Source organism: Castor canadensis, chromosome 10, assembly GCF_047511655.1.
Source record: "Castor canadensis chromosome 10, mCasCan1.hap1v2, whole genome shotgun sequence".
NCBI classification, from domain to species: domain Eukaryota; kingdom Metazoa; phylum Chordata; class Mammalia; order Rodentia; family Castoridae; genus Castor; species Castor canadensis.
Window position 1 is genome coordinate 147,622,163 of NC_133395.1, and position 23,120 is coordinate 147,645,282.

The 23,120-nt window shown below is 45.7% G+C and overlaps 1 protein-coding gene and 1 long non-coding RNA gene across 4 annotated transcripts in view; one reads left to right on the top strand and one right to left on the bottom strand.

Moving 5' to 3' along the window:
- The window catches only part of Kbtbd12 (kelch repeat and BTB domain containing 12), a 62,996-nt gene that overhangs the window by 31,708 nt on the left and 8,168 nt on the right, over positions 1 to 23,120 (top strand). The gene's annotated exons all lie outside the window — the stretch shown is intronic.
- The window catches only part of LOC141411555 (uncharacterized), a 43,949-nt gene that overhangs the window by 15,565 nt on the left and 5,264 nt on the right, over positions 1 to 23,120 (bottom strand). Inside the window, exon 2 of the long non-coding RNA XR_012436406.1 lies at positions 5,728 to 5,792. This is a non-coding gene — a long non-coding RNA (uncharacterized lncRNA). The remainder of the gene's footprint in view (positions 1 to 5,727; positions 5,793 to 23,120) is intronic.

Here is a 23,120-nt window from a genome sequence, read left to right on the forward strand (position 1 = left end):
TCCAACTTTTAATAATGTTTTTGCATAATGATAGATGCAAAAACGTCTAAAAACAAATACAGTAATTTGGTTTGGTTACAAAGTAAATTGGAGCCCTGGGCAAATAATTCAGGAGACCCTATCTCAAAAATACCCAACACAGAAAAGGGCTAGTAGAGTGACCCACGTGGCAGAGCACTTGCCTAGCAAGCATGAGGTCCTGAGTTTACACCCCAGTGCTGCCAAAAAAAAAGAAAAAGAAGAAAAAGAAATTTGATACTTGTGTTTTCTCTCCAAGTCCCCATAAAATGACAGTAAGTGGAAGAATCTAGTCAAAGAGAGGAGAGAGGACAACAGCAACACAGTTTTTGAAACTGGAAAGTAGTTGAGTGAACCATAACTAAGGAGACCTCAGAAAGTTTGGTCAAACTGGCCACAAGAAAGACAGCACCCACACAGAAGCCTGGTTCATACCACAGAGCCAGACAACCTCAGGAGTCCTCAGCAGCGGGTAACTCTGGACAAGGGGATGAAGAAGATGGTGAAAGACAAGCAAGAAGGAGCCTGTGGCCTGTCCTGCTGCCAGTGTGAAACGAAGCATCCACCCAGAGACACCGGGTGAGTCCAGGGTTGAGGCCGGGCATCTGCCTGAAAGCCAGGAGTGCAAGTGAAAGGCTGCAAGCTCACTGTGGAGATCCCCGCTCTCTTCCCTTCCTGGACCCCAGAATGTGAGCCCCAAAATGAGGCATAGCCAAATTAGGCAACCTCTAGAGAACCACAGAAAGAGCTTCCGTGGTATCCACTCTTTTTTTTGAGACACGATCTTGCTATATAGCCCAAGCTGGCCTCAAACTCAAGGTCTTCCTACCTCCACCTGGAATTACAGTTGTGTTACTTTTTTCTTTCTTTTTTTTTTTTTGGTGGGACTGGGGTTTGAACTCAGGGCTCCACACTATCAAAGCAGGTGCTCTACCACTTGAACCACTCCTCCAGTCCATTTCACTCTGGTTATTTTGGAGATGGAGTCTTCAGAACTATTTGCCCAGGCTGGCCTTGAACCACAATCCTCCCTATCTCAGTAGCTGGGATTACAGGCATGAGCCACTAGCGCCAACTCAGTTATGTTTTTCTCAAAGATGAGCAAACAGCTAAGGATCTCGAGACAGTTGAGGAAAGCATGATGCATACAAATGACCGAAATAAAAAGAGAAGCCACCTCAAAGAAACAGGGACTATGCCCGAAGTCTCCCCAGAGAATGTGAAAATAATCTGTCAATGGAACAGGAAAAGAATAGGAAAGCGATGTCCTGGAAATTAAAGCAGGGAAGAAATTGAATCACAGTGGGAAATGTGGAGGGTAGACTGGCGGAAATGTCCCAGAAAGCAGAGCAAAAACCAGCGTGATCAGAAGTGAATGAGAAATTAAGTCCAGGAGATCCAACATCTGAATAATTGGAGCTGTGTCAAAAGAGAAGAGACAAAACAGAGAAGAATAAGTCGTCTGCGAAGTGAACGAGAGAAATGCCCCAGAGCTGAAGTTGTCAGATGGAAGGAAGACGCCACGTGCCCAGCACAAGATAAAAACAGAGCTGAACAAAAGCACCTCATTGTGACGCTAGAGGACATCAGGAAACATACAAGCTCACAAAGCCTTCTAGAGAGGGTAGCAAGAATCAGACGGCAGACTACGACCTCGGAAGCTGCAAGAAAATGAAGCAGACCTCCTCAAACGGGAAAATTACTTTCCACCCCTGCAATCTGTTGACCAAGTGTGAGGGAATGTTTTCAGACGTACAGTGGCTCAAAAATGCTTTCTCCTGTGGGCCCTTTTATCGAGATATCAAAAACGAGCATGTAAACCAAGAAGTGGAGACCCAGGAAACAGGGCTGCACACAGTGGAGAGAAAGGAAACCCCGGGAGGGCATTGAGGGCAGACCCAGGAAGACAGCAGGCCTGGAGACAGCAGTGCAGACAGAGCTGGCAGAGGCTCTGGGGAGACATCTCCAGGAGAGACGTGGGTCAGGTCTTAATGTTTGAAAGAAAACTTAGACTAACCAAAAAGAAAGCGCTTGCAAACCATATGTCTGGTAAGAGCAACGAAGAAATCTTACAACTCCATAATAAAATAATAAAAAAGACAAAACACAAATTTTTCATAGACCAAAGACCCAAAAGACTATAAACAAAAGGCCAAGGGCTCAGCCTCCTAGCCATTAAGGAACTGTGCACCAGGGCCACAATGAAGCCAGACTTGGAGCCTATGCAGACGACCACAGTGACAAGCGCTGACAAGGACTGGAGACATGGGACCCTTATGCACTGCTGCTGACAGTATCAAATGTGTAGCTGGTGGGGAAAGCAGTGTGGCAACTCCTGAAAAGGTTAAGCTTGGAGTAGCTGTAGACACAGCAGCCCACTCCTCTATCTAGGTCTCACACCCCAAGTGCTTATCACTGATGAACAGGGAAATAAAATATGCCACGTTCATACAGTGGAATATTATGTAGCAATAAAAAGGAATGAAGTAACAATTCATGCTACACATAGATGAGCCTTGGAAATACCATGCTAAGTGAAAGAAGGCAGTCTCAAAAGATCACAATATCCTATGTTTCCATTCATACGAAATGTCCAGAAAAGACAAATCTGCAGAGACAACCAGTGGCTCTGAGGGTGCCCAGGACAAGGGGAAGAGTGAAGAGGGAGTGGCTTGTAAGTGACAGGATTTGTTTTGGGGTGATAATAATGTTTGAAATTAGATAGCAGGGATGGTCATCAACTTTATGAATATACTGAAAACCACTGACTCATACAGTTTTAAATAGTGAAATTATGACATGTGAATTATACGTCAGTGGGGCTGCTTTTAAAAGAAAGGGCCAGAGCTCTTCTCCCACATTGGCGGCTTTGGGGTTTGACACTACCGCGGGGAATTAGCTGAACAGCCCGTAGGGAGTGTGGGAGGCAGTGGAGGAGGCAGAAATGGCTCAAGTCAGTCAGGATTAGAGAGAAGATGGTGACAGATGACACCTAGTGGCAGGAACTTAGTCCCTGCTATGAGAAAATCCATGAAATGACAACTTGGTGGCCTGTGCCCACACTTGGCACATAGAAATCCTGCCTTCCAGGGGACCACCTGGACTTGGACTGTAGCACCTGGCGGTGGACTCAGTACCACGTTTCACAGGACTCGGGTGTCCCCCACAGGCTCCCACTTTGGCTGTCTCTCCCGCTGCTGGCTCTTGGAGGCTCAACGCATCATCCTCCCAGACCGGTTCTGCTCTTTCTCCCAGCTCTCTGTGCAGGACCTGCCCCCGACTACAGCAGCGCACACGCTCGTGTGCAGTCTGCAGCTGCCCCTCCAGCCTTACACGGGAGCCTGCGGAGCCTCCGTCCAGCCCCACCCTGGCTGCCCAGGTGGGCCCAGGCTCTGGGCAGGAGTCATAGTAAGACCCCTCTGCTTCCAATGCAGAGCATTTCTACCATTGACCTTGGCTGACTTCTTGGGAACCCCGGCAACATTTTCACCTTAGTCTCATCCCCTCCATGTCTTTCCCTCCTTGCCCGGGGCTGGGAGAGCCTCCCCGCATTCCTGTCTGTCCAGCTAGAACTTCCTCTAATGCTCCCTCTGGTCCTCTAGCCCAGCCTGTGGCCCAGTCTTAGTGGTAGCTCTAATGTGTCCACAGAACTCAAAACCTGAATTATCAGAAGGAGAAATTGCACTGGGAAGTACTTCATGAGTTCTCTCCCTAACAAGTGCAGCATAAAATAGGCAGCTGTGCTGACTCTGCACCAGACGCTGTTCCAAGCGTCATCTCTGATTTTCACAACAGTCTGTAAACTAGATACTACCATAACCCTTATTTTATAGGTACAGAAACCGAAACCACCTAAAGAAGTCACACAGAGGGTAAATGTTGAATTTGAGATTCAAACCTAGGCACAGAATCTGGCCAAAAAGTATATCTTTTTAACTGGGAGGCTGAAGTGTCTCTCCAGGATTACAGGGGAGCTCAGCAGGCAGGCTAAGCCTGCAGACAAATTAAATTATAATATTTGGATATGGATCTTGGCCATCAATACAGTTTAAAAGGTCTTCAGGTGATTCTAAAATGTAGCCAGGGCTGAGAACCACTGCCCTGCTTGATGTCTGTTGGATTTCATTCATTCAACCTACTTTTCCTGAATCCCTTTAAGTAATTGGCTTCATTAGGCCCCAGAGGCACACAGAGGTGTGTTCATTTGCAGCCGTGCAGGAAGTGACTGCACAGCCAGTCGCTGCTGTATGACTGGGTGAGGGCAGCCTGGCTGTTTAGAATGTAGCTGAACTCCTTAGGAAAAGAGCCAAATTCAGTCTGGAGCACAGAAACTGCAAATCGAGCTTGGGGTAGGTAGCTTGTTCCAGAAAGCAAGTGAGTGGTCAGAGATCTGAGGGAGTCATACAAATAATGGGGAAACTCAGCTAATGAGGTGATCGCTGACCAAATTTAGAGTAGCTTAAGTATCGAGAATAAAAGTGACTGTGATTGACTGAAACAAAAGAAAAGAGGCAGGAATGATGCAAAGATAAGGTCATCATGGTGGCAACCCTGATGCAAGCATTGGTTCAAGCATAACCACTAATGAATGCTAAAAGAATTGATCAAACAGTTCTGAAGAACAGGATATTACACAGCACCAAAAATTATCCAACAAACCCCAAACCAAGTGCAATAAAGAAAAACATACTATTGCAATGGATGGTCACCATTGTAACCAAATAATTACCCATGGGATGATTGTCTGGCATTTGCTTCCTGTATGGCACAGTGTGACGCCTCCTCCCCAACACCAAAATGACCAGCGTGTGTCTACTCAAATCTCCCCAATTCCAGCTTAGGGGAAGAAGAGAGGAGCAAAGCAAACATCCTTATGAGGGAAGAAATCAATTAAGTTTAGAGTGTGGGGCGTTCAGAGAGAAAACTAGTCTAGGCTCTTAAAAAAGTAAGCCAAGATAGAAGGTATCTAAAAATGGACACCAAAGAGATGAAACAACCAAATGTAGTGTCTGAGCTCTTATTGGATCCTGGTTTGACTTTGAATGCTTTGTGGGCAGCTGGGGAGGTGGGGACACAGACAGGTTCTAATCTTATATTATAGAGCCAATGTGATTTTTCTTGGTATAATAATGGTTTGTGATTAGCGTGGAACATCTTTTTTTTCAGAAGAGGCATGCTGGGTATTTAGAATGAAGAGTCGTGTCTGTGGCCAGTTAGTAGGATTTCGAAAGGACAGTGTGAGCGCGCTGGACGCACGTGTGAGGCGCGGAGGAGAGCAGACGTGCGACGGCTCTGCTGTTACTGAAGCTAGGTGCAGAACAGCTGGTATCTGCTGTACTGTTCTTTCACTTTTCTCTTTGAAACTTCTCCCACTGAGCCCAGAGAGGAAGGAAGCCACTGTAACCCAAGGCTCCTCCCACTGGAAAACTCGGGGAGATGGTGTAGAAGTTGAGAAAGAGCAAAGCTTTGGTGGTCACTGTCCGGCCAACTCCATTTCACCCTGGGCCTGTTGACTACAAAAAGAATGGAGATGGGCTACCAAGCAAGCAGACAATAAAGCTAAGCGTGCTTAGTGCGGAGTGGAGGGAGTGGTTACATCAGAGTGCTTGAGCTGAGAGATACTTGCAGAGTACAGCTCAGCTTCCCTGCCACCAAGGCAAAGCACGCAAAGCAATGCCTTCGAAAGCCCTCCTGTGGGAGGCACCGCACCTCGGCTGCACTGCTTCCCGTGCCAGGACTGTCTTCTGGTTTTCTTTGCCTTCCATCTTGGCCCTCTGCAACACAAACCAAGAGACTCAGTGACCATGAGTGTTGTCCTGCACTGTCACCCTGGCCTCACAATGTTGAGCGAGCAGGGGCCTGTGGACTGGTTCCTCAGTGGGCGTCAGAAAGGCAACACCCATCCTGTCCCTAGAAAGGGAGGAGCCGCACACCCTCTTGGTGTCCTGAAGCCCTGGGTGACCAATCAGCACCTAAGGGACAAACTCCTGGTTCCACACCATCAGATCTTGACCTCCCCTCATGCCACATGGCTTCATTTCCCAACCACATTTCCAAGGCACAGGAGTCACCGTCTGCCTTAGTTTGGGGTCCTCTGGAAGCTGACCCTGAATCATGGGTTAAGTGCACATGGTTGTGAGGGAGGTGCTTCCAGGAGACACCAGTTGGGAAGAAGAGGTTGAGCCAGGGAGGAAATCAGTTCCACTGTGACCCCAGGGTCCTCCCATTGGGAAAGGGGACACAGGTAGAGCATGCCTAAGAGTTGTCCTCCCAGGGGTGAAGAGCCTGAGGCATTTGTCCTCAGACTGGTTCTTGGCACTTGCCCCCATGGGGTCTGAGAAAATCCTGGGCTGACCAGCTCAGCAGAGGGGCGTGGTCAGAGGGTTCTGGAACAGTGGTCACAGAGGAGACACAGCTGGTGTCTTCTATGTCAGTTCACATCTCTGGCAGTCTCTTTGTGTCATCCTAACTGCCCACTGATAAACAAGTAAGGTTTATTCCTGTAAACTAAGAGGTTCCACGTGGGACTGAGCTGAGCTCGGTACTAGAGAGCTTGCTTAGCATGTGTGAGGCCCTGGCTTTCATCCCTAGCACCAAAAAAAAAAAAAAAAAAAAAAAAAGCCACAGCTAGCAAACAAACTTAGTAATTTAAAATTGATCCTATACTTATTCTACTCCTAATATTCTAATTTGGTCAACGGACCAAATGTACATTGTCTAGCATTTTTTCCTCTTCACACCAGTCTGTGATCAGATCTGCATTTTGCTGTCTCTTCAGTTTCCTTAAGTCTGGAACACTTTTACAGACTTGCTTTTGCCTTTTTATAACCCTGACATTTTGAAATTATGCTGTCATCTTCCTTTGAAATAGACTTTCCCCTTTTGAAGTCTACCTGATGTTTCTTTGGATCCAGTTCAGTTGTGCCTGCCTGCTTGGAACCTCACCTGAGTGACACAGTGCCTTCTCAGTACCTCACCAGCAAAGACAGCGTAATTGGACACGACAGTGTCCAGTTTCACCACTTTTTCCTTGTAACAATGTCTCCCAGAAGTCTCTTCCATCTCAGCCATGGAGATTTTCCCTGCCCATGTTGTTAGCAGGTGTTTTGCTCCCTGTGAACCACAGGAGCCCTTCTTGGTTTGTTACTAAGGCAATTCTTCCATGCCTCTTTGGATCCAAAAGCAGACCATCCCTTGATTTTCAGAACAGGCTCGATATCGGGTTCTATCAAGGTGGAGAGGGCAGCAAAACCTTGTCTGTCCCTCTTGGGGTGTGACTGAACTGGACGGCAGCAGCATGGCAGCCGTCTGAGAATGCAGAGTGGAAGAGAGAAGCAGGCAGGTTGGGGGAGGAAATCAGTGATGAGTGTCCCCTTTCTTTTCCTGGATGTCACCTGGCCTGAACTCAAAGACAGCCTGAAACCTGGGACTTCACCCCAGTGTACACAGAAAGGGCTCCAATGGAAGCTGCCTATTTCTGTTCCCAAGAGCAAGAAAGAGTACCCCATGTGTCAGGAAGGTGGAGGAAAATGGTTTATTTTCTCTTTTTCTCATTCTCTACCCAACTCCCACTTTCATCCCCCAATCCAAGGTGGTAGCACTGGCAAGAATGGGCTGGTACCCTTCTTCAGACCTGGGGGACAGTCCCTATTGTCTTTGTCTCATGACCCACCTGCCACGTGGACCTGGAGGCACACAGATTCACCGGACATGTGCAGCAGAGCAGAGAAGCTAAGCCCCAGATTGTCAGCCAGAAAACTAGGAAGGGGAGCGGAGTTCTTGGGGTCAGGAAAGTGACATGAAGACTGCAGTCAGGGGAAGCTGGCGTGCTCTACAGGACTATGGAGGAGCGCAGCCCCTCACACTCCTGCAGAGAAGCAACGGTCAGCCAGCCGTAGGCTTCTTCTGTGCCCACTTGAATGGACACTCACTAGCCAAGGTCATCATCTGCTGGCCATCTGTGACACTCATGGCCCTCTTCTTTCTTTGAGTGAGGGCAGTTTTCTGACAGGGTTGCTTCCTCACAAAGAGGGGATCAGCTAGCAGTAATACTCAGGGAGCCCAGCTCCACGTGCTGTCCCAGAAGGACCATGAGTTGGCTAATTCCTGTCTCCTTTTTATAATGCGTTCTCGTAATTGTCAGGCCATGTCTCTGACCACCCAGATTTGTTAGTATAAAAGCAACACTCTTCATCTAGGAAGAGACATGTTCCACCCTTTTCAGCAGTTCATAGGTCGAGTGCACGCCTGACTTGGAGCACTACTGATGCAAGTGGATCCACTTGGTCTTGTAAAGCCACCAAGGATAGTGTAACGCTCTCTATGTCATCAGAAAGTTCTTTTGATAATTTTTTATGAGTATGGACTGATGAGGCAATGCCCCCACTGCAGCACCTATTCCAGTGGTGATCCCCATGGCCACTAGTAGGGGAATGATTTGAATGGCCCTCTTTGATCGAGTATAGACCACTAGAGGAATAGGGAGAGATGGGTTGTTAGGGTTAATACTGATTTGTGGGGTTTGAAGGGCTAGAGTATAGAATCCCTTCCAGTCGGGAGGCAGGCAAGCATAGGCTGCGGTTCCACAAACAAAATATGTTCCAGGAAAGGGTGAACACTGAGGACAAAATGTTAGATCAGTTGTCAGCGTTATTTTAACATAAAGCTCTTTGGGAATTTTCCCCAGTGGCCTCGACCCAGGTAGGCTTTGGAGGCATTGGGGAACTGAGTGGGTCAGTTTTACCCTGGCAATATCGGGTCTTGTCAGGGGAAGGCCCAATATGTTACCTGGCAAAGTCCCAAGTGAGTCCATGGGGGCTGCCAATACCTGTGAGAGACTTGGGGAGAGGCACAGCCAGCAGTTCTTGGCTAAAGAGGGATTTGTATAGTTTAGGAGATGATGGGTGGAATTAAGTAGTCTGTATATCCAGGGGTCTAAGTCATAATTCCTATTGGGTTGAGGGAGGCTTTCAAGCCAGTCATTTGGGTTAGACACCCAGCAGACAGGGCCTGTCACCATAGGGCAAACTCGATCTGCATAACCCCAATAGCTATTAGCTGTTAAATTTCCAATTGAATATTTTCTCCTGTTTGTATAACAGGAAAGGACTCTGACTGTTTTATAACATCTTTGTGGCATATGGGAATAGGCAGAGGTGCAGGGACACTGGCAGTGGTGGGTCTACAGGGGCTGGAACTGGGTTATCAAAAGGTATGGCTGTAACTACAGGAGAAGGGGTGGTCATTATACATAGAGGAAGAGGGAAAAGGGCTGAACTGGATCTCTAGAAGGTATGGCTGGATAACAGGTCGCAACCTGGCCCCATTATGTAGGTTTGTCCCTTGTGGAAGCAGAAAGTGGGTCCTCGTTTGACACATAAATCACGTTGATTGTCCCAAGGGGGTGGGGGGGCACGATATACTTTGCATCTACAAGGGGAGTAGGAATCCATTGTTACAGGGCAGAATAAGTGGCGCACAAGGAACAGGGCACACAGGATAAGGTACCCGCCACTTAAGGCCAATTGCTAAGGCCATGTCCACTGAGGGGGAGAGGTCGCCCCAAACCAACACTCAAGATAAGGGGAACAAGAATGTAAACAACGCATAAAAAGAGGGAGAGAGGGAGCATAAGTTAGGTGTCTGGTGTGGTTCTTTTGAAGGGGTGTTTGAGGTCTTCCACTGTTCACAGGAGTAGGCTAGTGGAGCTGAGTGTGGTTTTGGGGCAGGCTCATCAGGCTCCAGTGTCCAGCGTTTGGCTCAGGAGATGGGAATCCAGGAATCCAGTCCAGCAACCTTAATTCCTGTGGGGGTAGAAAACAGGACCGGGTATGGCCCCTTCCAAGGAACTTCAGAGAGGCCACGAGAGGCATGAGGAAGTTTAACTAAGACCATATCACCTGAGCAAAATGGTGGGGAAGAGTCTAGCCTGGCTCATCTCATCCCAGCTCAGAAAGAATCTGTTGAAATTTGGCTAGATGGGTGGTGTGGGACACCAAATTGGCAGTCTTGGTGTCTAAGAGAAGATCATTTCGAAAAAATGGCCTCCCATGTAGTACCTCAAATGGAGTCAGGCCCAGTGAGTTTGGGGTATTTCTGCGTCGGGTCAGGACTAGCTGTAACAGCCTTGACCAGGGGAGGTGAGTTTCTTGAGCCAACTTAAACAAATGTCTCTCAGGCATTCCATTGGCCCGTTCTACCTTACCAGAGGATTGGGGTCTCCAGGCACAGTGGAGGTGGTATTGATTCCCAAAGACTTAGATTCCGCTGGGTGACTTTGGCTCAGAAGGCCAGCCCACTGTCACTCTGGAGAGTCTGGGGGATGTCCAAATCTAGGAATAATCTCATTAATTAAGACCTTAATTACCTCCCAGGCCTTTTTAGAGGAACAGGGGAATGCTTCTACCCATCCAGAAAATGTATCTAACAAGACCAGGAGTAACCTAGAGGCTGGGCCTCCTGGCAGATGGGTGAAATCAAATTACCAGCCTTCCCCAGGATATGTGCCTCATCTCTGTGTCCCAGGGTCAGGCAGGGCAGAGTTACAGGGATTATTGTGCTGGCAAATTTCATACCCCCTGATAATATCTTGGAGGGTATCTTTGAGTTTTGTCCCCTCAAATAATTAACTAACCAGCAAGAGAGTCTTATGTATCCCTAAGTAATAGGATTTGTGTAAGGTTTTAAGGACCTTCCATTGGCTACTTTGTGGAAGAAATAGCTTGTCCTTGGGAGTTATCCACCATCCCCTGTGGTCAAGGCGATACCTCCGGTCAGAGGTCTGTTGGAGTTCAGTGGGCAAGTACTAAGGATGATTGGAGGGTAGAAAGGATTGTTCCCATAGAAGGGGGGCTTGAACATAAGGTTTTTGGGCAGCCTCTTTTTGCTGCCATGTCAGCTCTATCGTTTCCTTTTGTTATTTCGTCCCTAGATCATTGGTGCCCAGGGCAATGAATCAATGCCACCTGGTTTGTGAGTAGGGCTGCCTCTAGGAGGTCTAGGATTGCTTGAGAGTGTTTAATGGGAGATCCTGTTGTAGTTAGTAATCTTCGTTCTTTCCAAAGAGCTGCATGGGGATGGAGGACCAGGAAGGTAATACTTAGAGTCTGTATAGATATTGGCACGTTTTCCCTGGGATAGTTGTAATGCCTTGGTGAGAGCTATCAACTCAGCCAATTGAGCACTGGTGGAGGGAGGCAGGGGCTCAGCCCATAGGGTCTGAGTGAGAGACACCACAGCTGCCCGGTCCATCTAACTCCCTCTTGGACTGATGAAGAGGGTGAGGTCTGGATCTGGAAGCGGCTGATCAAGGAGGTCAGGCCTAGCCGAGTAGCATTCAGCTAGTGTCTCCTCACATGAGTGTGTGATTGGTCCCTCTGTGGGGAGAAGGGATGCCGGGTTTAAAGCTGAACACACTCGGAGCCTTACATCTGGACAGTCTAAGAGCTGAGCCTGGTATTTGAGCAGTCTGTTATCTGACAGCCATAGTCCCCGTTTTGAGGTTAGGAGTCCTTCCAGATTCTGAGGAGTGTATATGGTCAGGGGCTGGCCAAGAATTAGTTTCTGGGCTTCTGGGATTAAGAGACAGACTCCCTCAAGGCTCTTAAGCATCCTGGCCATCCCTTGGCCACATTGTCTGTTTCCTTGCTCAGATATCCCAGTGGCTATGGGGTGTGCTCTCGGGGCTGAGTACTCCAAGGGCTAGGCCTCCCTTTCCATAAACATATAGTTGGAAGTGGTCCTGTGTAGGCAAGCTCAGTGCCAGAGCCGACTGAAGCACCTGTTTGAGAGTCTGGAAAGTCTTTTTGCCTTCCAGGTCCCATGCATGATAGGACTGAGAGTTTTGTTGAGCCTCTTTAAGAAGCCAATATAAGGGCCTCGCTAAGTCTGCATAACCCAGAATCCAAATATGACAGAATCCAGTGACCCCCCAAAAAACGCTCACAGCTGGGGCAAGGTCTGGGGCAAGGGATACCCCAAAATTGGCTTAATCTGTCCAGGGCTTAAGGAATGGGTTTGCCCCTCCAGGATCAAGCCAAGGTAGGTAACTCAAGGAAGGCATAGCTGGGCTTTTTCTCTCAAGCCTTATAGCCTCGAGAGGCCAAAAAGTTTGAAAGGGATTCAGTTGCTCTGGAAACAAGAGGCTCAGTGGATCCACACAAGAGTAGATCATCAACATACTGGAGAAGGGTGACCCCTGGGTGTTGCCAGTCCATTAAGTCTTTGCTTAGGACTTGTCCAAAAAGGTGGGGGCTGTCTCTGAAGCCCTGAGGCAGCTGTTGTGAGGGATTGGTGGGGCACTCAAAGGCAAACAAGAGCTGGCTATCAGGATGTAAAGGGATGCAGAAGAAGACTTCCTTCAGGTCTAGCATAGAGAAAGTTGAGCTCCTGGGGGTATTTGGGCCAACAGAGTATAGGGGTTGGGGACAATTGGATGAAGGGAAATGACGGCCTCCTTAATGAGTTGGAGGTCCTAAACCGGCCTCCATTTATTTAGGCCCTTATGGACTGCAAAAATAAGACTGTTATAGGGGCTGGAGCACTCCACTGAAAGTCCCTCTTGTTTTAGGGAGTTAATAATGAGCAATACACCCTGTTGCCCTTCAGGCTTTAGGGGATATATTTTTTTATTCATATGTGCATACAATGTTTGGGTCATTTCTCCCCCTGCCCCCACCCCCTCCCTTACTCCCTCCCACCCCCTCCTTCTCCCCCCATCCCCTGCCACCCAGCAGAAACTATTTTGCTGTAGAGAGAGTATAAGCAATAATAGGAAGGAACAAGGGTTTTTGCTGGTTGAGATAAGGATAGCTATACAGGAAGTTGACTCACATTGATTTCCTGTGCGTGGGTGTTACCTTCTAGGTTAATTCTTTTTGATCTCACCTTTTCTCTAGTACCTGTTCCCCTTTTCCTATTGGCCTCAGTTGCTTTAAGGTATCTGCTTTAGTTTCTCTGCTTTGAGGGCAACAAATGCTAGCTAGTTTTTTAGGTGTCTTACCTATCCTCATATCTCCCTTGTGTGCTCTCGCTTTACCATGTGATCAAAGTCCAATCCCCTTGATCTAATGTCCGCATATGAGGGAGAACATACGATTTTCAGTCTTTTGGGCCAGGCTAACCTCACTCAGAATGATGTTCTCCAATTCCATCCATTTACCAGCGAATGACAACATTTCGTTCTTCTTCGTGGCTGCATAAAATTCCATTGTGTATAGATACCACATTTTCTTAATCCATTCGTCAGTGCTGGGGCATCTTGGCTGTTTCCATAACTTGGCTATTGTGAATAGTGCCGCAATAAACATGGGTGTGCAGGTGCCTCTGGAGTCACCTGTGTCACAGTCTTTTGGGTATATCCCCAAGAGTGGGATTGCTGGATCAAATGGTAGATCGATGTCCAGCTTTTTAAGTAGCCTCCAAATTTTTTTCCAGAGTGGTTGTACTAGTCTATGTTCCCACCAACAGTGTAAGAGGGTTCCTTTTTCCCCGCATCCTCGCCAACACCTGTTGGTGGTGGTGTTGCTGATGATGGCTATTCTAACAGGGGTGAGGTGGAATCTTAGTGTGGTTTTAATTTGCATTTCCTTTATTGCTAGAGATGGTGAGCATTTTTTCATGTGTTTTTTGGCCATTTGAATTTCTTCTTTTGAGAAAGTTCTGTTTAGTTCACGTGCCCATTTCTTTATTGGTTCATTAGTTTTGGGAGAATTTAGTTTTTTAAGTTCCCTGTATATTCTGGTTATCAGTCCTTTGTCTGATGTGTAGCTGGCAAATATTTTCTCCCACTCTGTGGGTGTTCTCTTCAGTTTAGAGACCACTTCTTTTGATGAACAGAAGCTTTTTAGTTTTATGAGGTCCCATTTATCTATGCTATCTCTTAGTTGCTGTGCTGCTGGGGTTTCGTTGAGAAAGTTCTTACCTATACCTACTAACTCCAGAGTATTTCCTACTCTTTCTTGTATCAACTTAAGAGTTTGGGGTCTGATATTAAGATCCTTGATCCATTTTGAGTTAATCTTGGTATAGGGTGATATCCATGGATCTAGTTTCAGTTTTTTGCAGACTGCTAACCAGTTTTCCCAGCAGTTTTTGCTGAAGAGGCTGCTATTTCTCCATCGTATATTTTTAGCGCCTTTGTCAAAGACAAGTTGGTTATAGTTTTGTGGCTTCATATCTGGGTCCTCTATTCTGTTCCACTGGTCTTCATGTCTGTTTTTGTGCCAGTACCATGCTGTTTTTATTGTTATTGCTTTGTAATATAGTTTGAAGTCAGGTATTGTGATACCTCCAGCATTGTTCTTTTGACTGAGTATTGCCTTGGCTATTCGTGGCCTCTTATGTTTCCATATAAATTTCATGGTAGATTTTTCGATCTCTTTAATGAATGTCATTGGAATTTTGATGGGAATTGCATTAAACATGTAGATTACTTTAGGGAGTATTGACATTTTTACTATGTTGATTCTACCAATCCATGAGCATGGGAGATCTCTCCACTTTCTATAGACTTCCTCAATCTCTTTTTTCAGAAGTGTATAGTTTTCCTTGTAGAGGTCTTTCACATCTTTTGTTAGGTTTACACCTAGGTATTTGATTTTTTTTCAGGCTATTGTAAATGGAATTGTTTTCATACATTCTTTTTCAGTTTGCTCATTGTTAGTGTATAGAAGTGCTAATGATTTTTCTATGTTGATTTTATATCCTGCTACCTTGCTGTAGCTATTGATGATGTCTAGAAGCTTCTGAGTAGAGTTTTTTGAGTCTTTAAGGTATAGGATCATGTCGTCTGCAAATAGGGACATTTTGACAGTTTCTTTACCTATTTGTATTCCTTTTATTCCTTCTTCTTGCCTAATTGCTCTGGCTAGGAATTCCAGTACTATGTTGAATAGGAGTGGAGCTAGTGGGCATCCTTGTCTGGTTCCTGATTTTAGAGGGAATGGTTTTAGTTTTTCTCCATTAACAATAATGCTGGCTGTAGGTTTGTCATATATAGCTTTTATAATGTTGAGGAACTTTCCTTCTATTCCTAGTTTTCTTAGAGCTTTTATCATGAAATGGTGTTGGATCTTATCAAAGGCTTTTTCTGCATCTATTGAGATGATCAAGTGGTTTTTGTCTTTGCTTCTGTTAATGTGGTTTATTACGTTTATTGATTTTCGTATGTTGAACCACCCCTGCATTCCTGGGATGAAGCCAACTTGGTCGTGGTGAATGATCTTTTTGATGTGTTGTTGAATTCGGTTTGCCATTATTTTGTTGAGGATTTTTGTGTCAATGTTCATTAAGGAGATTGGCCTATAGTTCTCCTTTTTGGAGGTGTCTTTGCCTGGTTTTGGGATAAGTGTAATACTGGCTTCATAAAATGTGTTTGGCAGTTTTCCTTCCCTTTCTATTTCGTGGAACAGTTTAAGGAGGGTTGGTATCAGTTCTTCTTTAAAGGTCTGATAGAATTCAGCAGAGAATCCATCAGGTCCTGGCCTTTTCTTTTTGGGGAGACTCTTGATTGCTGCTTCAATTTCATTTTGTGGTACAGATCTATTCGGGTGATTAATTTCCTCTTGGTTCAGTTTTGGATGATCATATGTGTCTAGAAATCTGTCCATTTCCTTAAGATTTTCGAATTTATTTGAATATAGGTTCTCGAAGTAGACTCTGATGATTTTCTGGACTTTGATGGTGTTTGTTGTTATCTCCCCTTTTGCATTCCTGATTCTACTAATTTGAGTTTTTTCTCTCCTCATTTTAGTCAGGTTTGCCAGGGGTCTATTGATCTTGTTTATTTTTTCAAAAAAACAATTTTTTGTTTCATTAATTCTTTGTATGGTTTTTTTTTTTTTTTGGTTTCTATTTCATTGATTTCAGCTCTTATTTTTATTATTTCTCTCCTATTTGTTTTGGGGTTTGCTTGTTCTTGTTTTTCTAGGAGTTTGAGATGTATCATTAGGTCATGGATTTGGGATCTTTCAGTCTTTTTAATATATGCACTCATGGCTATAAACTTTCCTCTCAGGACTGCCTTAGCTGTGTCCCATAGGTTCCGGTCATTGTGTTTTCATTTTCATTGACTTCCAGGAACTTTTTAATTTCCTCTTTTATTTCATCAATGACCCATTGTTCATTAAGCAATGAGTTATTCAGTTTCCAGCTCTTTGCATGTTTTTTGTCTTTACTTTTGTTGTTGAGTTCTAGTTTTATTGCATTGTGATCAGATAGAATGCATGGTATTATTTCTATTTTTTAATATTTGCTGAGGCTTGCTTTGTGCCCTAGGATATGATCTATTTTGGAGAAGGTTCCATGGGCTGCTGAGAAGAATGTGTATTGTGTAGAAGTTGGATAAAATGTTCCATAGACATCAAGTAGGTCTATTTGATCTACTGTATATTTTAGATCTAGGACTTCTTTATTGATTTTTTGTTTGGATAACCTATCTGTTGATGATAATGGGGTGTTGAAGTCCCCCCACAACCACTGTGTTGGAGTTAATATATGCTTTTAGGTTCTTCAGGGTATGTTTGATGAAATTGGGTGTGTTGACCTTGGATGCATATAGGTTGATAATTGTTATTTCCTTTTGGTCTATTTCCCCCTTTACTAGTATGGAATGTCCTTCTTTATCTTGTTTGATCAATGTAGGTTTGAAGTCTACTTTGTCAGAGATAAGTATTGCTACTCCTACTTGTTTTCGGGGGCCATTGGCTTGGTAAATCTTTTTTCAGCCTTTCATACTAAGCCTATGCTTATTTCTATCGATGAGATGGGTCTCCTGTAAGCAACAAATTGTTGGATCTTCCTTTTTAATCCAGTTTGTCAAATGGTGCCTTTTGATGGAAGAATTAAATCCATTAACATTAAGTGTTAGTACTGATAGGTATGTGGTGATTCCTGTCATTTAGTTGTCTTATTTGTTTGAAGGTTTGGTTGTGTGTACCTAAGTTGAGGTTACTCTCTACTGTCTTGCTTTTTCTTTTTCTGTAGTTTGGTGTTGCCTGTCCTTTCATGGTTATGTTGGGTTTCACTTTCTGTGTGCAGAATCCCTTGAAGAATCTTTTGTAGTGGTGGCTTTGTGGTCACATATTGTTTTAGTTTCTGCTTATCATGGAAGACTTTTATTGCTCCATCTATTTTGAATGATAGTTTTGCTGGGTAGAGTATCCTGGGGTTGAAGTTGTTTTCATTCAGTGCCCAGATCTCACCCCAAGCTCTTCTTGCTTTTAATGTTTCTGTTAAGAAGTCTGCTGTGATTTTGATGGGTTTACCTTTGTATGTTACTTGTTTTTTCTCTCTTGGTCTCTGTATTTTTTTTTAATGATAATATGCTGTGGGGTAGATCTATTTTGGTCTGGTCTGTTTGGTTTTCTGGAGGCCTCTTGCATCTTTATGGGAATAGATTTCTCTAGATTTGGGAAATTTTCTGTTACTATTTTGTTGAATATATTATGCATTCCCTTTGCTTGCACCTCTCTCCTTCAATGCCCATGATTCTCAGGTTTGGTCTTTTGATGGAGTCAGTGAGTTCTTGCATTTTCTTTTCACAGGTCTTGAGTTGTTTAACTAATAGTTCTTCAGTTTTTCCTTTGATTACCATTTCATCTTTGAGTCCTGAGATTTTGTCTTCTGTCTGTTCTATTCTGCTGGATTGGCTTTCCATTTTGTTTTGCAATTCTGTTTTGTTCTTTTTTCTGAGGTTTTTCATATCCTGGGTCATTTCCTCTTTAATGTTGTCTGTTTTTGTCCTGAGTTCATTTATCTCTTTATTAATCATGTTCTTTGTTTCACTTTGGTTTTTATACAGTGTTTCTATGGTTTCTTTTATTTCTTCTTGTCCTTTTTCAAATTCTCTATTTTGTTGTCTTGGAATTTCTTGAATGTCTCATGTACATTTTGGTTGACCCTATCCAGTATCATCTCTATAAAATTCTCATTGAGTACCTGTAGTATTTCTTCTTTTAGATTATTCTTGTGGGCTTCATTGGGTTCTTGGCATAGTTTACCTTCATTTTGTTGGAGTCTGGATCTGAGTATCTGTTTTCTTCATTTCCCTCTGGTTCCTGTACTAATTTTTTGCTGTGGGGAAACTGGTTTCCCTGTTTTTTCTGTCTTCCCATCATTTCCCTTGGTGTTATTGTCTCTGTACTGTGTGCAATTAAGTATTTTCTAGCTTGTAATAATAACAATGGTGATATTTAGAATGGAAGGGTGAGAGGAGATGGAAAGCAAAGAAGTTAAAGAAAAAGGGAAAAACAAATAAACAAGTGGAAAAAACAAAACAAAGAAACAAAAAAAGTTTCAAAGATATAAACAGGGAGAGATAGTGTAGTCATCAACAGTAAGCTGAACAGGCATTAGAGAGACAGAGAGAGGAATGAAAAATAAAAAAAAAATTTTAAATTAAAAATAAATAAATAAATAAATGGAAAAAAATCTCTAAGTTCAAATACAATAAAGTTTCAGTCTTAATAATTTTGGTGTTTGTCCCTCAGCCTCCAATTCTGGAGATGGTGTCTCAGAAGTAGTTCTTTGTTGTCTCATCAAAGGGGACAAAACCAAACTAAACAAAACAACACAAAACAACAAAAAAAAAACCCACAAAGTGTCTTAAGTTCAAATGCAATACAGTTGCCGTAAGTTTTTCAGCATGTAGGTGTAATTCAAATGTTTTCTCATAAAAGGTAGGGAGAGAAAAAAAAAAGAGTCTGGAGACAGGTCTGTAAATGGCTGTCTGAGGCTGTGGTTCACCTGCCTGCTGTTGTCAGCCTGCTGTTGCTGGAGGCGTTATTTATGCAGATCTCAGGGGTGAGCTTAGCACTCACCTGGCCCCGCAGGCTTTGTTTGCTCAGAGTTCTCCTGTGCGGGAGCCTCTGCTACAAGCTTTTCCCTTTCCAAGCACACTGGGGAAGGTGACACTGCACCAGCTTTCTCAGGCCGGTGTATTTATTTACAGCTCATATGGGAAGTGGGTCTTACCCCCTCTCCTATGGAGTTTTCCTCCCACCGCCACTTTTACAAGCTTTCCCACTCCTGGTTGCTGGGCATGTGCCGCCACTCCTGCCTTCTCCGACCGGCTTGTCGTGAGGGGTTTCCCCTCCCCCACCTCTTCAGCACTCAGGGCACCCTGACCTCTTTGCTACGTGTCTTTTTTGTTGTTATTGCTTATTATTCAGGGTTTTTTTTCTTTTTCCCCTGGGTGGGGGTCGGTCTGTCCAGGGGACCATGCTGATCTGGCCCAGGGTTGTCTGTGGGAGTACCACGTGCCGCTTAGCTCACCTTGTGGTCCATGTCTTCCCAAGCCGTCTGGGCTGGGATATTGTTTTTGATGGGGGAACTGAAGGGGATCTCTTAGCTTTATTTGCACAGGAAGAGCAGTTTTTGTTTGGCTCTTGTACTGTCATTTCAAACTGTGGGATTTACCTGTTCTTCAGTAAGGGGGGAACAGAAGTATTCCCCAGGGGGAAGTAGAATTTGGACTTTAAGTTGGGATAATAAGTCTCACCCCAGCAGAGGTTTTGGAGTTTCAGGGACCACAAGGAAAGAGTGACAGAAATGGAGGTTCCCCCAGGAGCAGGCCAGTGGCTGGGTAAAATAATGTATGCCCCAGACAACTATTTTATCTTTGGACCTGGGACTTGGAGAGAAAGGGAGGACAGAGAAACAGGCTCCACTGTTCCAGGAGGAAAATGACCTTTCACTTCTCTACCATGATGGTAACCTGAGGCGCCTCAGTTTTCATACCAAGGAGTGGAGCCTGCACAGGAGGCCCCGGAACCCATCAATCCAAAGGAGGTGGCTGGTGAACTCCCTGATTACAGCAATAAGGTCCTGGTGTTTTTTATCCTTATCTCTCTTTTTAGTTACGTCTCAGTTGTAATACACCAAGGTGACAGACTGCACCAGTTGGCCCAAAGATTTTTCTCCTTTGGCTACCACCTTTTGAAGTTTTCTATGGGTGTCAAGTGCTGATTGAGTTAAAAATTTATCCTTGAGAAGAACCTCCCCCACCTGTGACTCTGGGTCCACTGTGGTATACTTTTTAATTGTGTCCTTAAGACACTGTAAAAAGGCAGAGGAAGATTCATCAGGGCCCTGTTGTACAGTAGTCACCTGGGAATTGTTCATTGGCTTTACCTTGGTCCTTTTTAGTCCCTCCACTACTAGATAAAGTGATGCCTCCTCCATTCATCCCCCAGATCATTTAGGTCCCAGTGGGGGTCTGCTTGGGGAACTGCTTGTGCCCCTGTTGGTATCTGGGGCATCTCTATTCCCTCATTCCCTGGAGCTGGGGGAATAGGGGCTTGATGGAGGTGGAAACTATCTCCCATCTGAGTGGCCTGGGCCAAAACTTGCTGCTTTTCAAGGGAGGTAAGGTTTTGGTCCAGTAAGAGCATGACATCCTTCCAGGCCAAGTCATAGGTTTGGATTATGGTGATAAAGTCCTGGATGTATTGATCAGGATTGTCTGCATAGTTGCCCAGGTCTTTTTTCATCTCTTTTAGGTCTGACAGTCAGAATGAACAATAGATCCTACCTCTCCCTGCCACTCCCTCTTGTAAGGGATGGCACCAATGTGGAGGCCCAAGGTAGCTAGGCAGCAAGGGAGGGTCTGTGGCTGTTAATTGGGGAAGATCTTTTGATCCCTCATTTTGGCTTTGGGGTGTTTGCAAGGGTTTTTGGCCCTGAGTTTCCTTAGGGGGCTGGAGGCTACAGACCATAGCCATGGTCTGGGTGTCCAAATGGCACTCACTGAGCCATTCTGGATGGTCTCAGAGGGAAATGAAAAGCTGGGCCTAGGAAATTTCAGTCCACTTTTCCTCCCTCTTACAGAAAAGATCTAATTGCAGAATAGTATTATAATGTATAGCGCCCTCTGGGGGCCATCTCTCTTGATCTCCCAAAGGATATTTGGGCCACGCCTCAGTACAGAGAAGGTTGTTGGGGTCTAGGTCCTCCAGTGTTTCAATAGGCAAGTCAGTGGGGATCTTTCAGGCACCAAGGCCAGAAGCCTGGAAGGAGCAGGTCCCATTTAGAAGGCCAAAGAATTCACAGTCAGAGTCCCCCTCTTTATTGGCATCCCGATGGGAGGCTGACTGAACAAAGGCAGGCGTCCCCACATGTTGTGACTCCCTCCTGCCACCTGTGGCTAGGATTGAAGGAGATAAAACTGACTCGGATTCCAGTCACTCTACCAAAGCCACTAGCTGAAGAGATGCTTCCACTAAAAGAAGCAGGCCAATTCAAATAGGACCCTATGAATAAATGGACTGCTAACCACCACAAAGGCTCTGTACATGAGGGGAGAGGGCTGATAACATGTCTTCTTTTCTCTGGGGAGGTAGAGTATAGGAGAGCTCCAAAAGGAAACAGTATACTTAAAAGGGAGGAAAGGGTGCCCCTCTTCCTCCCAGGGACATTCTCCCAGACAAGCCCAGAGCAAAGGCTGGGCCACTGTGGCGATGCCAAATTCCCTAGGCTCTTCCCTAATCATCACACAGTCATGACCCCTGGGCCAGGGAGGGTGGAAGAGTAAATGCTGGAGGAAGTCAAAGAGGTCATAGAAAGACAGAGAGCATAGTCCCCATGGGAAGGTGGGTTCACAGTAAGGACAGGCTTGGGGAGGGAGTAGAGGACAGAGATGACTTCGGAGGCATTGAGAGGACTGAAGGAGCATCTGTTCCCAAAGGTCCAGGAAGAAAATTTTCCATCTCTGGCAGGGACAGAAGGGTCGACCTGACATCCTAGGTGAGGGAGGGGGACAGAGCTGAGAGACACAACACATGCTTGAGGGATTAACAATTAGGTGTGCTTTCAGGTTGTTCCCTCTAGGTGGAACCGGAACACTGTCAGCCACACAAAATCTCCACTCTTGGGTCACTGCCTCTGGCACAAGGGGGTACCAACAGGTGGGGGAAGAAGAAGAATGCCAGGTGCCAAAAACAAACAGGCTCCTCCAACGTAGCATAAGGTGTACCCAAATCAATCCTGAGCTCAGTCTCAGCTCACAAGGAGGGAGCAGAGAGCACCCCCACAAACTGAATCTCTATGAGGCCAAAGTTGGCTACGAGCTGTTGGTCCAATACCATGATGGGACAGTCCCTCAGGAAGACAAGAACAGAGAGGGAGGCAGGGGGAGCAGCACAGGGAGGTCTGCTTTCAGCTAGTCCTCAGCAGGGGTTTCCCCCAGCCTGAGTATCCAGCAGGGCACTGGAGGCTCACGGTGGCACCTTAGGTAAACTGCTGATTTGGCGCTCAGTCATGCTGACCTTGGTCCAGGAGAGGTGTCCCTTCATGGTTGCCGGAAATGTTGCAGGCCGGTGTGGAGAGTTCTTGCCTTCACGGGCCAAAGAATTGGCTCACGAGGCAGCGGACTGATTCATGGGGTGGCAAGGTCAGCACACAAGTAGGATTTATTAGAGAGAAAGGAAAAGCTGCCCCTTGAGACGGACAGGGAGCCTGGAAAATTGGTAGCTCTCTGTTGCTCATGGTGGGTGGTTATTTGGTCCTTTCATTGGAGAGGGGAGTTGGGAGTCAGGGGTGGGGTGGTCTCTTTACATATCTCTGCAGGAACATGTACACAGTTCTGCGAAAGCCTCCTGCTTGTTGGCCTTGTGGCATTTTGAGGCATCGTGAGGGGGCCATGACTTGTGAAGCCGCCTGGTCCCTTTACAGAATATGGGGCACACAGTGCTCTCATGGAGGTGGGGGCACTAGCTCATTTTGTCTTCTGATCTCCCAGACTCAACAATGCCATTGACCACAACTCAAAGAGGTCCCACATCTCCTCCTCCAGCCTCTGACTGACTGTCTCAGATGGGGCCTGTTGGCCTTTCTCTCCTGAGACTCAGCAGGGGATGCAGCCACAACCAGTGTGGTGCCCAGCAGTGGCAGAGTGAAGGACAGTGGAGCACTGGCCCGACGGCCACCTTCAGAGCTGCTACTCCTCAGGCCACACGTCCTTCCTCCCAGCGCCCCAAGGAGCCACAGCTGGCTAGGCTGCTTCCCTGGCCTGCCGACAACCCTAGTACACGCACAACCTTTGCACGTAACTTCGAAGTACAGAAGGCAGACAAGTCCACAAAAATGGCATAGACGTGGGCACCATT